Genomic DNA, 16,750 nt, shown 5'->3' on the forward strand with positions numbered 1-16,750 from the left:
ACAATGAAAAGTGCTGAGATGAGCATTTACAGTATATCTGAGAGTCTGAAATAATCTCCAAGAAACATACCTGAATTTAAAAGGGAGGTTCATTCCTATAATTGTTATGGAATATACACAAAAATAACTCATCTGAAGATGTTATTCTAGAAGATAAGAAAAAAGCAGGAGAAGGTTCCCTCGTCGGAGCCCACTTTCTTCGCGCTATAGCGAAATCAATGCAAGTTACTCAGGCTTTTTTAAAGGCACTGACAACCTCAATTCCGAACAATTGCTATATTTACAAATTTGACCCCTGAGGCAGGCGCCTTTTTGGCGCCGAAACACGGCCCGTGTCGGGTTTTTGGTTAAATAAAGTACTCCTGTTGTCCCAATCTTGAAGGCCCAGTGTTGCTTTTTTCTTTTTGTTTCTCTGATTGTATACTGTATTACCCTCTCTGTCTGTACACTATTCTAGAAGATAAGGAAATACTTGTCACTGTCAGTCATTATGTTGCCCAAATACAGCATTTCTACATCTACAGCCTGTGTATTTCTAAGATTGACACTGCCACGGTATAGGGGAAATGATGGAGTAATGGGAGAAGAGGAATTGCTGGCTAAAGAAGAGGACAGCAAGGTAGAGAGAAACAGCAGGGCTTTGGAGAGTGAGAAAGAAAGAGCAGGTTGCAGTAGTGAGGCGAAGAGCGACAGTGTGCAATCCCCTTGCTAATTAACGGGGATGTGAGTGGGAGCACCATGAAACATACTTCCTTGGTGCTGGCTCATTTCAGTGAAAAAAGAAATCTTCACTGTCCAAAACATTTCACAGGACCCCACGGTCATTCACAAAGGAAAAATATTCAACATTAAGGAATCTTTCACATGCTCATCTTCCAATGTGGTATATATCATTCAGTGCAAAAAATGCAATGAAGGGTGCTACATTGGAGAAACAAGTCAGACGCTAAAGAAGAGATTTAATTTACATAGACACCATATGAAAAATGCCAGTACCAACCAGGATGTCACCTCTGTGGGGCAGCACTTTAGAAAACCAGAACACTGTACCAGTGATTTTATGGTAAGAATCCTAAAAGGGAACTTTAAAACAATACAGGACTGTAAAACCTTTGAAGTCAGAATGATTAAATATTTTGACACCCACCAGACAGAACTTAACAAAGATCTGGATTTTCTAGCCCATTATAAACCATAAAATTGTACTGCTTTGTCACCCTCTTATCTCCATGCATATCTCCCTGTCCCTCATCCACCCACCTCTCCCCGTCTCTCACCTAACCCGCCCTCATCCTGTTAGACTGTCACTGAAATGCTTTGATGTTTCACATATATATACTGTCATTTGCTTATTTCCAATCTGATGAAGGACTATCTTCGAAAGCTAATCAAAAACTGTATTGTTATGCCAAAGAAAAAAGGTATCATCTTATTTTCTTTTCCATGTTTTATTTTGTTTTATTTCTATTGATTACCTTAAAAAGTGGACTAATATGGCTGCCACATCTATTCACTGTCCAATAAACTGGGCGGTTTATTTTTTGAGCTAACCATATAATATGTATGAGATATATATATGCAAATGAATATGCTAATGTGTCACAGAGCACCGTTTGCCACCCCCAAATGAGACAGGCAAAAATATGCCTTGGCAGTGCTCCCTTACAGCAAATTTGGAAGTTACAAACTGGCTAGAGAAAGAGGGTCTGCAGGTGGTGGTGTTGAACAATGAAAATCTTGTTCCAGGTTCGGTTACTGTGTCCAGTGTACACAGGAGGAGGAAAGACCCTGAAGAGGTGACTCTGGGAGATGTATGGGGAAGTCCATAGTCTGTTGGGTTTCTGCCAGACTCTGGGACTATATGAAAAAAGCTGAATATTGTGGAGAAGAAACTGGGAGTTCAGGAGTGTCAAGTGGCTTTAATCAGACATAAAAATATGGTACACATCAGAAATTGGAGTTTGAGAACTATAATCGCTGTCTGAATTTATATTTCATCAATTTCCCCAAATCTCCTTGACACGCTTTGGAAGTATTTTATGGAGATTTTGAGGTTATCAATAGAAATCAAACAAAATAAAACATGTTGCTGTATAGTGATTCTACATCAATCGTGACCAGAATGGTCACGATGGATGTAGAATCACTATACAGCAACATTCCACATGCGGATGGCATAGCTGCATGTGGAAGACTCCTAAAAAAATCCATACTGGACCATCAATACTCACCAGAAACTATTACAAAATTAATCAAATTCATTTTAACTCACAACTACTTCCGTTTTAACAATATCTATCTATCTACAAATAATGGGCACTGCGATGGGCACCAGGACAGCACCCCAATATGCCAACCTTTTTATGGCTGAGCTGGAAGAGACATTTCTGAATACACACCAGACCAAACCTCTAAAATACTACCGGTACATCAATGACATTTTTATGATTTGGACGGAGGGTGAAGAAACTCTGAAACAATTTTATTCTGCCTTCAATACATACCATCCTACAATCAGATTCAAAATTGACTACTCCCCAGAAAAAGTCAATTTTTTGGACACCACGGTCTCAATCAGTGATGGCTGTATACAAACATCTATATACAAGAAACCCACAGACAGATGCAGCTACCTCCACAACTCCAGCTTCCATCCTTCACATACAAAAAGATCCATCATTTACAGCCAAGCCACAAGATACCACCGTATCTGCTCTGACCCAGGGGACAGAGACAGATACCTTAAAAGCCTGACTGCATCCTTCAAACAGAAAAGCTACAACCCCAAAATAATCTCCAAGAATATTGCCTCCTCCCTCAAAACACCCAGGGAGAATCTGCTACAGTACAAGGAGAAAAAATCCACAGACAGAATCCCCCTTGTAGTGACATACAATCCAGAGCTGGAAAAACTGAGGAAAATCATAAGAAATCTACAACCTATACTCCAGGAGGATGAATTACTGAAAGAGATATTCCCATCCCCACCAGTACTGGCCTTCCGACAGCCACCCAACTTAAAACACAAGCTAATCAGAAGTAAACTTCCATCACAGACTGAAAAGGAACAGAAGAGCACACTTCCCTGTAATTTATCCAGTTGCAAACTATGCCAAAATATTTCACAGGACCCCACAGTCATCCACAAAGGAAAGATATTCAACATAAAGGAATCTTTCACTTGCTCATCTTCCAATGTGGTATATATCATTCAGTGTAAAAAATGTAACGAAGAATGCTATATTGGAGAAACAGGCCAGATGCTTAAGACAAGATTCAATTTACATAGGCATCACATGAACAATACTGGTGCCAGTAGGGTTCCCACCCCTGTTGGTCAGCATTTTACAGGACCAGGACACTGTACCAGTGACTTCACAGTGAGAATCCTGAAAGGTAACTTTAAAACCATACAAGAACGTAAGACCTTTGAAGTCAGAATGATTGAATATTTTAACACCCAACAGAAAGGACTTAACAAGGATCTGGGGTTCCTAGCCCATTATAAACCATAAAGCTGTATTTCTCTCCACCCCTCACCTATCCACACCCATCCTGTTAGAATATCAATGATATGCTTTGATGTCCCCATGCATACCTCCTACCCACCCCTATCCTCCCACCCTGTCAGACTGTCATAGTAATGCTTGAATGTTTTCACTTATATACACTGTCAGCTAGCACATTTGCTTATTTCCGATCTGACGAAGAAGGGCAACCTTCGAAAGCTAATCAAGAAATGTATTAAGTTATGTCCAATAAAAAAAGGTATCATCTTATTTTCTTTTCCATGTTTTATTTTGTTTGATTTCTATTGATAACCTTAAGAGTGGACTAACACGGCTACCACACTCCTCTACATGGAGATTTTGGAAATTCGTAAGAATAACATTCCTCCTTTGATCAGAGCGATTTATGTAGATGTTGGTGGGGGCATCAATCGTGCAATTGGGGAGGGGGGTTGCGCCTGATTCTTTAGATGTAACTGTTTTTTTGGAAGGGTCACAACAGTTAATATTTAGAAAGGCCCCTGGATGTTATGTTTGCCTTGGAACCTGTTAGGAATTGGATTCAACATTTGTATTTTCATTTTAAGTATGAGGTTTTTAGGTTCCGATGTGATGGTATTTACCGACTTCTCTAGAGGTACTCAGATTAGCTGCAAAGCAGTTTTGGCCAAACGCCGTCAGGTAGTAGCTCAGGGAACAATGTTTTTCTTATTGTTTCCTTGGAAATATCATGTTAAATTTGAAGGTAAAATTTATGTGTTCACTGATTTAAGGCCCTGATTACTAAGTTGCGGTATCACTTTTATCGCACACTAGTGCTATAGACACCCATATATTCCTTATGGTGTCTCTAACATTAGTGCACAATAATTTTTAGAACACGTTACAAACAATAGCATGCCTACGTGCCTTAGTAAAGAGGGCCATAAGTCTCAAGAAAATTTTGAAGATGTGGTGCGTCTCTCCATTTTCTATTGCAGTATCCTTACCTATAGAGACCCAGAACTAGGTTTCTTTCTTTTGTTGTTTCACTATTTATATTTTTACTCCATTGTAACAGTTGTTTCTTTTCTTTAATTTTTCTTATTTGAAGGGGAATGCTCCTTTCCCTTTATAATTTCTGTTCCTGGCCTCTCTGAATAGTGGTTACACAGGGCTAAATGTATGCAGTTAGTTATTTAATATTATTGTAGTTCTCCTCTTCTTTATTTTGTATATTTTTCTTGCACTCTGTTTTCAATTCAAGTGTTCTGTTCAAGTTAATTCAATAAAGGGGCATAAGGGAAAATTAGGTTCTTACCTTGGTAATTTTCTTTCCTTTAGTCATAGCAGATGAAGCCATTACGTATGGGTTATGTCCATCAACCAGCAGGGGAGATAGAGAGCACTCAAACTTTCACAGTGCCCTCTTGGCCAGCTAGCTCCACTGCCTCTTCAGTATTTGAAGCTTCCAAAGCAGTATGGCAAACCGCAATGGGAATCACAAGAGCTTTCCTCACAGCGAACAATGGCCCATCACAAGGGCATGAACTCATAAAGGAGGGAATGCACATCCTCCTGGAGGGAATAAACGCATCCTCCTTATTGTTTAAGTGGAGGGGAACACACGCGCCTCCTGGAGGGAATCACACATCCTCCCAACACACTGGAGGGAATGAACTCATCCTCCTATTCATAGAACTGGAGGGGAACACACGCGCCTCCTGGAGGGAATGAACACATCCTCCTAAATTTAAACTGAACATGAATCCTGAAGATTGTTTTCCAACTTTCTCCCAAGGAAGGAACTTCAAGAAATTAGAACAGAACCTGAAAAACAGATTCACAGCATACAGACAATCATACAGGGAGGGCTCATGGCTTCATCTGCTATGACTAAAGAAAAGAAAATTACCAAGGTAAGAACCTAATTTTCCCTTCCTTGTCATCAAGCAGATGAAGCCATTACGTATGGGATGTAACAAAGCAATCCCTAGATAGGGTGGGAACAAGCCACACCACGCGCTAGCACTTGTGCACCAAAACGCGCATCCCTCCTGGCAGCCACATCCAGCCTGTAATGTCGGGCAAAGGAGAGCTTAGAAGCCCATGTTGCTGCACTGCATATCTCTTGAAGAGAGAGTGCTCCAGTTTCAGCCCAAGAGGAAGAAATCGCTCTAGTAGAATGTGCCTTAAAGGCTACAGGCGGAACCCTGCCGGCCAGCAGATAAGCTGAAAAGATAGTTTCTTTGAGCCAGCAGGCAATAGTGGCTTTAGACGCTGGAGACCCTCTGCGAGAACCAGATAGCAAAACAAAAAAGATGATCAGAAGTCCTGAAAGAGTTAGTAACTCGCAGATACTGCAGCAGAGTCCTGCGCACATCCAAAAGGTGCAGCTGCCCAAAAGATTCTGGAAACTCTTCCTCTGAAAAAGAGGGCAAGAAAATAGGCTGGTTTAAGTGAAAGTCTGAAACCACCTTAGGCATAAAGGAAGGCACGGTCCGAACCGTGACTCCGGACTCTGAAAATTGCAGAAATGGGTCTCTACAGGACAGCGCCTGGAGCTCTGACACCCGTCTCGCCGAGGTAATGGCCACCAGAAAAACGGCCTTCAGTGTCAAATCTTTCTCTGATGCTCGCCAAAGCGGCTCAAAAGGAGATGCCTGCAGGGTTTTCAAAACTAGCCCCAGGTTCCAAGCTGGACAGGGTGCTCGCACTGGAGGTCGGAGCCGAAGCACCCCTCTAAGAAACCGTGCCACATCTGGGTGAGCAGCCAAAGACACGCCTTCCACCTTACCACGAAGGGAGGCCAACGCTGCCACCTGCACCCGCAGGGAATTATAGGCCAAGCCTTTTTGTACACCTTCCTGCAAAAAGTCCAGAATCGGCGAGACAGGAGCCCGCATTGGAGCAATGGCTCTGGAAGCACACCAAGACTCAAACAGGCACCAAATCCTGGCATAAGCCATGGAAGTGGACCGCTTGCGGGCTTGCAGGAGAGTGGAAATAACTTTATTGGAATAACCTTTATCCCTCAATTGCGCCCTCTCAATAGCCATGCCGTAAGACCAAAGCGGCCGGCGTCCTCCATGGCTACCGGTCCCTGAGTCAACAGGTTCGGTACCAGAGGTAACGGCAGAGGAGCCTCCAGGAGCATCTGTCGGAGGTCTGCATACCAAGGTCTCCTTGGCCAATCCGGGGCGATGAGGACCACTTCTCCTGGGTGCAGCCGAATCCGCAAGAGCAGGCGCCCTATCAAGGGCCATGGGGGAAACGCATAAAGTAGACCCGGAGGCCAGGGTTGAGCCAAGGCATCCAACCCCGCCGAGCGAGGATCTCTCCGTCTGCTGAAGAAGCACGGGACTTTGGTATTGGCACTTGTCGCCATTAGATCCATCACGGGCTTGCCCCATTTAGCACAGATCTGCAGGAATACTTCGTCTGCCAGATTCCATTCTGCTGGATCGATCTGATGCCTGCTCAGATAATCGGCCTGCACATTGCTCTGACCTGCAGTATGAGCTGCCGACAGACACTGAAGATGCAGCTCGACCCAGTGGCAAATCAGTTCGGCCTGCGCGGCTAGTGCTCTGCACCTTGTTCCGCCTTGTCGATTTATATAGGCCACCGTTGTCGTGTTGTCCGACATCACTCTGACAGCCAATCCTTCCAGGGTCACTTGAAAGGCCAGAAGCGCCTGAAACACCGCTTTCAACTCTAGGCGGTTGATGGACCACTCTGACTCCTCGGGTGTCCATAGACCCTGGGCATGCTTCCCCTTGCAGTGTGCGCCCCAGCCCTTCAGGCTGGCATCTGTTACCACTAGGCACCAAACGGGGAGCGTCAGCGGCATTCCTCGCCGCAGCATGCTGTCCGAGAGCCACCACTCCATGCTGAGACGGGCCGCAGGGAGCCAAGTAAGTCTGCATTGGTAATCCTGAGAAATAGGAGACCATCTCCGGAGTAGGGAATACTGTAGAGGTCTCAGGTGCGCTCTCGCCCAGGGTACCACTTCCATCATGGCTGTCATCGATCCCAGCAGCTGGACAATGTCCCAAGCTCGCGGGCGGGGCATCCTCAGGAGCAGACGGACCTGATTCTGAAGCTTGCACCGCCTTAGCTCGGGTAGGAACATATAGCCCGAGATTGTCGAACCTGGCCCCCAAAAACTCTAGAGATTGTGAAGGGGACAGGTGACTTTTGGCCATATTGACGATCCAGCCTAGAGATTGCAGTACTGAGACCACTCTGGCTGTAGCTTGTAAGCTCTCTGTTGCAGAGTCTGCGCTGATGAGCCAGTCGTCTAGGTACGGGTTAACCCTGATACCTTCTCGCCTGAGAAAAGCAGCTACTACCACCATTACCTTCGAAAAGGTTTGGGGAGCTCTGGCGAGGCCAAAAGGCAAGGCCCTGAACTGGAAATGTTTTCCCAACACCGCAAACCTCAGAAACTTCTGGTGCGGGGGTCAAATCGGTATGTGCTTCTTTCAGGTCTAGAGACGTGAGAAACTCTCCTGGCTGAACCGCCGCAATGACGGAGCACAGGGATTCCATGTGGAAATGCCGCACTCTCAGGGACTTGTTCACTTCTTTAAGTCCAGAATAGGGCGAAAGGACCCACCTTTTCGCGACACCACGAAGTAGATGGAGTATCGGCCGCAGCCTTGCTCGGCGGGAGGCACCGGGGTCACTGCCCCTAACTGAATCAGACATTGTAAAGTCTCCTCCACCGCCGCCCGTTTGACGGCAGAACCGCATCGGGACTCCACAAACACGTCTCTTACTGGGGCGTTGAATTCTATTCTGTATCCATCTCTGATCAGGTCCAGAACCCACTGATCTGAGGAAATCTTGGCCCACTCCTCGACAAAGAGGGAAAGCCGTCCTCCGATGACAGGCATCGAGGAGAGGGCCGGCGCACCATCATTGAGAGGGTCGCCCCTGAACTCCTGGTCTTGAGCCACCGGCTGCAAAACGCTTGTCCGAGCAAAAGGAGTTCCTCTGCTGACCACGGGCACGTGAAGTGAATCCAGCAGAACGCCCCGGGCGGTACCTTCTAGCTTCACGGAAGCGAGGTCTGTACGAGGAGTGGACCGCCTGGCCCTTAGAGGAAGGCCTCTGCCTATCTTCGGGCAAGCGCTGGGGTTTTGAATCACCCAGGCCTTTCACAATTTTCTCTAACTCCTCACCAAATAGGAGAAGTCCTTGAAAAGGCAACTTCACCAACCTTTGCTTAGAGGCCATGTCCGCTGCCCAGTGTCGTAGCCACAGACGACGGCGAGCCGCCACTGCTACTGCCATTTGTTTAGCCGAAGCTCTGACAAGGTCATAAAGGGCATCAGCCAGAAAGGACAAGGCCACCTCCATCCGCGGAGCCACATCCAAGAAGGGCTCCGCTCCATCTCCGGGCTGAGCCACTGCCTGTTGCAGCCAAGCTAGGCAGGCTCTCACAGCATAACAGCTGCATGCAGACGCCCGAACAGTGAGACCTGCAATTTCAAAGGACCGTTTCAACGCTGTTTCCAGCCTACGGTCTTGAACATCCTTCAGGGCAACACCTCCTTCAACAGGGAGGGTAGTTCTCTTTGTCACCGCAGTGACTAGGGCATCCACTGTAGGCATTTGAAAACGAGCCATATGTCCCTCATGCAGAGGGTATAACTGCCCCATAGCCCTGGAAACTCTCAAAGGTCCCTCGGGGTCAGCCCACTGAGCCGAAACAAGCTCTAGGATGGAGTCATGCAAAGGGAAGGCCCGAGCAGCTTTCTTGGTACTAGCCATCCTGGGATTACCCGAGGAGGCCATGCCACTGTCAGGATCTTCAATCGAGAGGGCCTGCAGGGTATCTGAAATAAGCGCTGGCAGCTCAGAACAGTGGAAAATCCTCACCGCGGAGGGATCATCCAGATCCTGTGGTAAATCCGCACCTGACTCTGGTTCCTCAGACCAAGAACGTCTGTCAGAGTTCTCCGAATCCTCACACCCCGACCACAGGGGGGGGGGGGGGGGGGGGAAGGTGCACCACAATCTGAAGGGGAATTAACCCTTCTGCACTTATCTTTAGGCCAAGCATCCGGGAAAAAAGCCTCACTGGGCAGTCCCAGGCCAGAATCCATAGGGGGGGCAATCAGAGGAGCCTCAGGCGACCCTTGAGGAAGGGCTATTTTCATCATGTATGCTTTATGCAGCAAAAGCACAAAATCCGGGGAGAAAATCTCACCCTGGGCACCCAAATCCTGTCCGGTGCTAGCCACTCCTGAAATAACCTCATCTCGAGGTGCCCCACCCGGCTCAGGTCTCTCCGTGTCCACGGAGGCCGCGCCATGCGGTGTAAGCAAAATGGCGCCCGCTGCCAGCTCAGAGCGGGAAGAAACATGCTCGCCATGCTCGGGCCGGCTCCTACGCCAGTACAGCACGATTTACAGAGCCCTGCTGCTGATTTGCGCTTGCCACAAGTGGAACAGCGCTTTACATTGTCCGCAGCCATCGCCGAAAAAACGGCGGTAAAATCCAAAATGGCGGTTTCGCGCCAAAATCGCCCCGATCACGGGCCCACCCTGTTGGAGTTGAAAAAACACTCTTACCTCAAAGGATCTAGTGTACAACTACGATCCTGCTGAAAATCAGGTCAAAAAACCTCTGTTCCAGCGTCTCTGCGTTTAAAAACGCGATGCGACTTTTTTTTTTAGCTGTGAGGAAAGCAGAGGTATTGAAGACTCCGGAGGCTCAGATGAGTGGGAAAGGCAGGGAAAGGGCGAACCTATATGCCTGCATCCACTGTTGGTGGGTAAGGACAGGGAAAGCAAGGCAATATGTCCACATCCACAGAGGTATGGGTAAGGCAGGGAAAGGGCTAACCTATGTGCCTTTAAAGTGAAGCTGCTATAGCCTCCAACACCCCGGTTAACAACTGGCAAGCCAGGAACCACCTCCCGGCAGATTTTTCTGGAGCTCGAACAAGCTGCAGCCACCCTGCTAAGGGAGATAGAGAATACTGAAGAGGCAGTGGAGCTAGCTGGCCAAGAGGGCACTGTGAAAGTTTGAGTGCTCTCTATCTCCCCTGCTGGTTGATGGACATAACCCATACGTAATGGCTTCATCTGCTTGATGACAAGGAATGTAGTTATACATCTTTGTTATCTTCTGATCGGTCACCATTTCTCCCTGTTTTTCTCCTCCATCACCAATGCACACAAACACACCTTTTCCCTTGAGACTATCATTGGAATGCTTTTTTGTTCCACTTATATATTCTGATATTTTGCCATCTTTTGCTCATGATGTCTTAACCTGAAGATGACAGTTCAGGACTTTGAAAGCTAGTGTAAAAATGTATTAAATGAATCCAATAAAAAAGCATTTTATTTTCTCTCTTTTTAAACTGTTATTTCTTTTTATTACCTTCATAGTGGACTAACATCAGCCATACTACTTTAACAGTCTGAAACCCTAATTTAGGGCCCTGTTTACTAATGTGCGCTAGTGTTTTTAGTGTGTGCTAAATGATAGACTTGTCCATATGTTTCTATGGGAGACTTTAGCGTTTAGCACTCTCTAATCATTAGTGTGTGCTAAAAACGCTAACATGCCCTTAGTGTAGCTTAGTAAACAGGGCCCTTAATCAGATATGTAGGCTTCAATCAGGTCATAAGAGTAAGATGCAGCCAGAAAACATAAAAGGAATTTATTTTAAGTTACTCCCATTGTGGGAGGAAGGGGACAAGTATGAACGTGATCAAATTAGTAGATCCAGCACATTATCTGTCAAGGAATAAGCTAAAACCCACCTGACCAGTTGCAGGAAGGTCACCTTTACTTAATGCAGTAGATCCACCAGTCTCCCAAATTGTGAATGCTGGCTAAGGAACAGTTTCCAGACACAAAGCAGCAGCTAGCAAAGCAAATTTCCTGGATTCATTCTACTAATTCTCCAATTAGGAAAGGCAGACAGGATGCCACTTCCTCAGCCTAGATATGGAGAGCTCAACAGATTGTGAGAAACAGAACTGATTGTTCTTGGTAAAAGAAAACACATCAAAGATGGATGTCCTGAAGTTATGGATTGTAACATTGAGATGGAATGTTTGTTTATTTCTCAAGGATCCACCTTGAGCTGAGCTCCCATTTGAAGTTTACTCTTTTACAGAAGTTGCTGAGTTGGCAGGTGCAAACCCTAACAGACTCCAATGCACATTAGGCTTTTTGTATCCCCCACTATGGCTTCGGTCATCCTGTCTGCTGGGTTCCCTTAGCCTCCTTCAATCTTTACCCCACCCTCATTCATCCTCACCCCAGTGCTTCCCCTAGTGTTACTGTCGTATATTTTCTCCTCAGCCATTGTCTCCTCTCCCCCTCCCCCCAACCAGCATCTTCCTAACTTTCCTATGTCCAGCATCTCTCCTACCTCCTTAATGCCCCCCCCCCCCCCCATTTCTGAGAACTTTTTGTCTCCCTATTCTCTCTCCCAATTGTCTAGCACCTTCTATGTTTTTCCCTCCCTCCATGCCTACCATCTTCCCTCTGAATCCCCATTCCTGCCCCCCACTGCCCTATTATGTGCAATATATCTCTTCCAAATTCCCGCTATCTCATTTCAGCATATTCCCTATAAAAGCTCCAACTCCCTTCCCAACCCCCAGTCTAGCATCTCCTTTCCCACATGCAGGCAGGCTGCCACCATCAACTCTCCAGGACCTGCAGCAGAAACAATAAAATCTAAATGAAGCACATAGCCTTTAGCCCATGTATATGCTGAAGGCTCTGATTTATGCCACCCTATAGAAACAGGAACCCTGCATATAGGGGGGGGGGGGGGGGGGTGTAGGGCAAGATGTATCTGAGCCTTTAGCATGTGCAGGAGCTGAAGGTCCCTGCTTCTTTCTGTTTTATTGCCACTGCTACAACTCCTAACAATTGTGCATTGGCAACAACTTGCTTGCTGGTCAGAAAGGAAGATGCTTGCTGTAGCAAGGTTTTTGTAGATAGAGCCACACTATACCAAATGCAGGGGTAGCAGTCAGGAAAAACAACAACACTTACTGGCTAGTTTTCGTCCTGCTGGCTGCCAGCTTCCCATGCATAGAACAGGCTAGGCTAGCTAAATAATGGACAGTTGACAAACCTAAAAGTTATTTTCATTTGAAAAGTGGTTTACAGACAGCTTGTGATTACCGGAAATAAAATGAAAAGAAAAGACAATGAAAAAACTATATATATATATATATATATATATATATATATATATATATATATATATATATATACTGCTAAACATTTCTAAAGCGCTACTAGGGTTACGCAGCGCTGTACAATTTACATAGAGGGACAGTCCCTGCTCAAAGAGCTTACAATCTAGTAGACAAGTGAACGGTCAAATTGGGGCAGTCTGGATTTACTGAACGGTAAGAGTTAGGTGCCGAACGCAGCAATGAAGAGGTGGGTTTTAAGCAGAGACTTGAAGATGGGCAGGGAGGGGGCTTGGCGTATGGGCTCAGGAAGGTTGTTCCAGGCATATATATATATATATATATATATATATATATATATATACACACACACATATGTCTATAAGTCAATGTCAATCTCATGTATAATCAAGGGCAGTTTTAGGACTTAAAATGGCCCAAAATGCTGTGACCCATGTATAAGTTGAGGCTGGGTCCCACATTGTTGCTTCTCTCTCTCTCCCTTCTACCTCCAGGTCCAACATTGTTTCTTCTCTCTCACCCTGCCCTCGGCCCTCAACAGGGTCAGAACAAATTTAAAGCCAGAAGAAAATAGCTAAAATCATCAGATTTCAATATGTGAAGATTATATGTAAGAACATCAGAACATAACATATATATATTTATCTCCCACTGATAAGCCTCTCACTCTAAACTCTGGCATGTTCACTAAAGCAGATGTATTTTCACAAATCATTCACCCTGCCTATCCAAGTGAATGTTTTACTCAGGAATCAGTATTTCTAGGCACCCATACACACTTGTTTTTCTTTTATGAAAAGAAATAAGAAAGAGCAATCAGAATTTCACTCATCAACTCTTTCCACCCCTTTTCAGCTAAACTTCCTCTCTGAATGTACTGCTTGAGCCATCTGTCAATCAAATAACTTTTGACTTAACTTGTATGGATGGCTTATCTTTTCTATGTGAATACAATTTATGTAAACCATTTTGATCTGCTAAGTTAGCAAAGGTAGTATAGCAAATGCTATATAAACTAAACTTTTAGCTGTCTCCAGATAATTGTCATGCACTCTTCTCTGCAGGCATACCCTCTTCTCAGTGTATATGCTCAACACAAACTTTCAACCAGCCAGAACATTTACAGATATTAAACAACCATTACTATTTATTTTTTTTATCACTCCCCAGTCTCACTTGCACACTCCCTGCAAACCTCTTCTCTTTAATTTGAGCACTGTATAAAGCTCACCCTGAATTAAGAGTTCTTCCTGCATATAAAGCACTAGCTGTATCTTTTCAAGCAATTTCAGCACAGCAAGAGTGATATGACACTGATGAGAATGACCCATTGATAAAAAATCTTATCATTAAACCAGAGTTGTCTTAAGTACAAATTTCTCAGTAGTATATCACTGGATTCCAATATCTAGCTTCTCCAAATTCTAAATCCATTTCAATAGGGAATATGTGTAATGGCAATTTTCTGCATTAAGAGCTAGACTTACTAAAAGAAGATACTGTGTTCATGTGCACTAATATGCAATACCATTTCTGATTTAGGCAATGGGACGTCTTTATTAAAAATGTACTTAATGACATTAGCACATAGTAATGCAGTAAACTAAATGTGCTTTATCTAACTCAAGAACTTGAATTAGTAAAAACAAAAAGGTGAATGTATTAGCACAAAGCTCTCAGTTTTAAATGACAATATTCTAATTTGTTTCTAACAACTAAAACACATAACACATAGTCATCAGTAAGGTAACCTGGAAAGTGCCACTACACCCTTTGCTACGAAGATACACTGCACAATAACAAGGCCCAGTCTGAATAATAGCTACCTCTATGTTACACATTTACTTAACTAAAGCAAAGGTAAAGAGCTCTCAGTGTTCTAATCCCAGGTGACACAAAACCAACTATGAAACCCATTGAACTACCTGCCTTTAGATAATGTTATTTGTCCATGTAACACCAGAACTGTATGAACAGTCTTTTCTTCATTAGCAAAAATATGAATCAGGTTTATAGATTTATATTGCTTTATATTTGGTTTTATGAACTACTCTGTTTATAGAAAGCTTTTAACTGAATTGCTACACATTTTCCCTCAGCAGTGTGCACATCAGAAAAATGTGCAAGAGTCTTAATTCCTAATGCAAAAATAGAAATGATCAAGAAAGTAAGACTGCAGATGAGCAATGTATGAATTTTTCTAATAGCAGTATAATCTTCTGGGCATTTTTGGTGAGCTAAAAATACAAACCTATTTTGTAATTTCTCAATATCTTATTTTCAATTTCTAAAATCTGAAGTGAGTATACAACCTGGCCAACAAACTCAATCTCCCAGAACATACCTGGTTTATTGTTCAAGTGCAGCTCTGGAGCCAGATATTAAGTCCTTCCATAACTACATCTGTCTTCCTTTCACCTAGGACCTAAATCTCACAGAAAATACATTCCAAACAAAGCATACGATCTTCAACCTATGCCAAAGCGAATGCTACATACCTGTAGAAGGTATTCTCCGAGGACAGCAGGCTGATTGTTCTCACTGATGGGTGACGTCCACGGCAGCCCCTCCAATCGGAATCTTCACTAGCAAAGTCCTTTGCTAGCCCTCGCGCGCCCGCGCGCACCGCGCATGCGCGGCCGTCTTCCCGCCCGAAACCGGCTCGAGCCGGCCAGTCCAGTATGTAGCAAGACAATACTCTTAAGGGAAGACACAACTCCAAAGGGGAGGCGGGCGGGTTTGTGAGAACAATCAGCCTGCTGTCCTCGGAGAATACCTTCTACAGGTATGTAGCATTCGCTTTCTCCGAGGACAAGCAGGCTGCTTGTTCTCACTGATGGGGTATCCCTAGCCCCCAGGCTCACTCAAAACAACAACCATGGTCAATTGGGCCTCGCAACGGCGAGGACATAACAGAGATTGACCTAAAAAATTTTACCAACTAACTGAGAGTGTAGCCTGGAACAGAACAAACAGGGCCCTCGGGGGGTGGAGTTGGATCCTAAAGCCCAAACAGGTTCTGAAGAACTGACTGCCCGAACCGACTGTCGCGTCGGGTATCCTGCTGCAGGCAGTAATGGGATGTGAATGTGTGGACAGAAGCCCACGTCGCAGCTTTGCAAATTTCTTCAATGGAGGCTGACTTCAAGTGGGCTACCGACGCAGCCATGGCTCTAACATTATGAGCCGTGACATGACCCTCAAGAGCCAGCCCCGCCTGGGCGTAAGTGAAGGAAATGCAATCTGCTAGCCAATTGGATATGGTGCGTTTCCCTACAGCCACTCCCCTCCTATTGGGATCAAAAGAAACAAACAATTGGGCGGACTGTCTGTGGGGCTGTGTCCGCTCCAAGTAGAAGGCCAATGCTCTCTTGCAGTCCAATGTGTGCAGCTGACGTTCAGCAGGGCAGGAATGAGGACGGGGAAAGAATGTTGGCAAGACAATTGACTGGTTCAGATGGAACTCCGACACGACCTTTGGCAAGAACTTAGGGTGAGTGCGGAGGACTACTCTGTTATGATGAAATTTGGTGTAAGGGGCCTGGGCTACCAGGGCCTGAAGCTCACTGACTCTACGAGCTGAAGTAACTGCCACCAAGAAAATGACCTTCCAGGTCAAGTACTTCGGATGGCAGGAATTCAGTGGCTCAAACGGAGGTTTCATCAGCTGGGTGAGAACGACATTGAGATCCCATGACACTGTAGGAGGCTTGACAGGGGGCTTTGACAAAAGCAAACCTCTCATGAAGCGAACAACTAAAGGCTGTCCTGAGATCGGCTTACCTTCCACATGGTAATGGTATGCACTGATTGCACTAAGATGAACTCTTACAGAGTTGGTCTTGAGACCAGACTCAGACAAGTGCAGAAGGTATTCAAGCAGGGTCTGTGTAGGACAAGAGCGAGGATCTAGGGCCTTGCTGTCACACCAGACGGCAAACCTCCGCCAATGAAAGAAGTAACTTCTCTTAGTGGAGTCTTTCCTGGAAGCAAGCAAGATGCGGGAGACACCCTCTGGCAGACCCAAAGAGGCAAAATCTACGCCCTCAACATCCA

At 45.2% G+C, this 16,750-nt stretch overlaps 1 protein-coding gene across 1 annotated transcript in view; it reads right to left on the reverse strand.

The window, feature by feature from the left end:
• The window catches only part of JMJD1C (jumonji domain containing 1C), a 673,912-nt gene that overhangs the window by 450,597 nt on the left and 206,565 nt on the right, over nucleotides 1-16,750 (reverse strand). The window lies entirely within an intron of this gene.

Source organism: Microcaecilia unicolor, chromosome 5 (assembly GCF_901765095.1).
Source record: "Microcaecilia unicolor chromosome 5, aMicUni1.1, whole genome shotgun sequence".
Taxonomy (NCBI): Eukaryota; Metazoa; Chordata; class Amphibia; order Gymnophiona; family Siphonopidae; genus Microcaecilia; species Microcaecilia unicolor.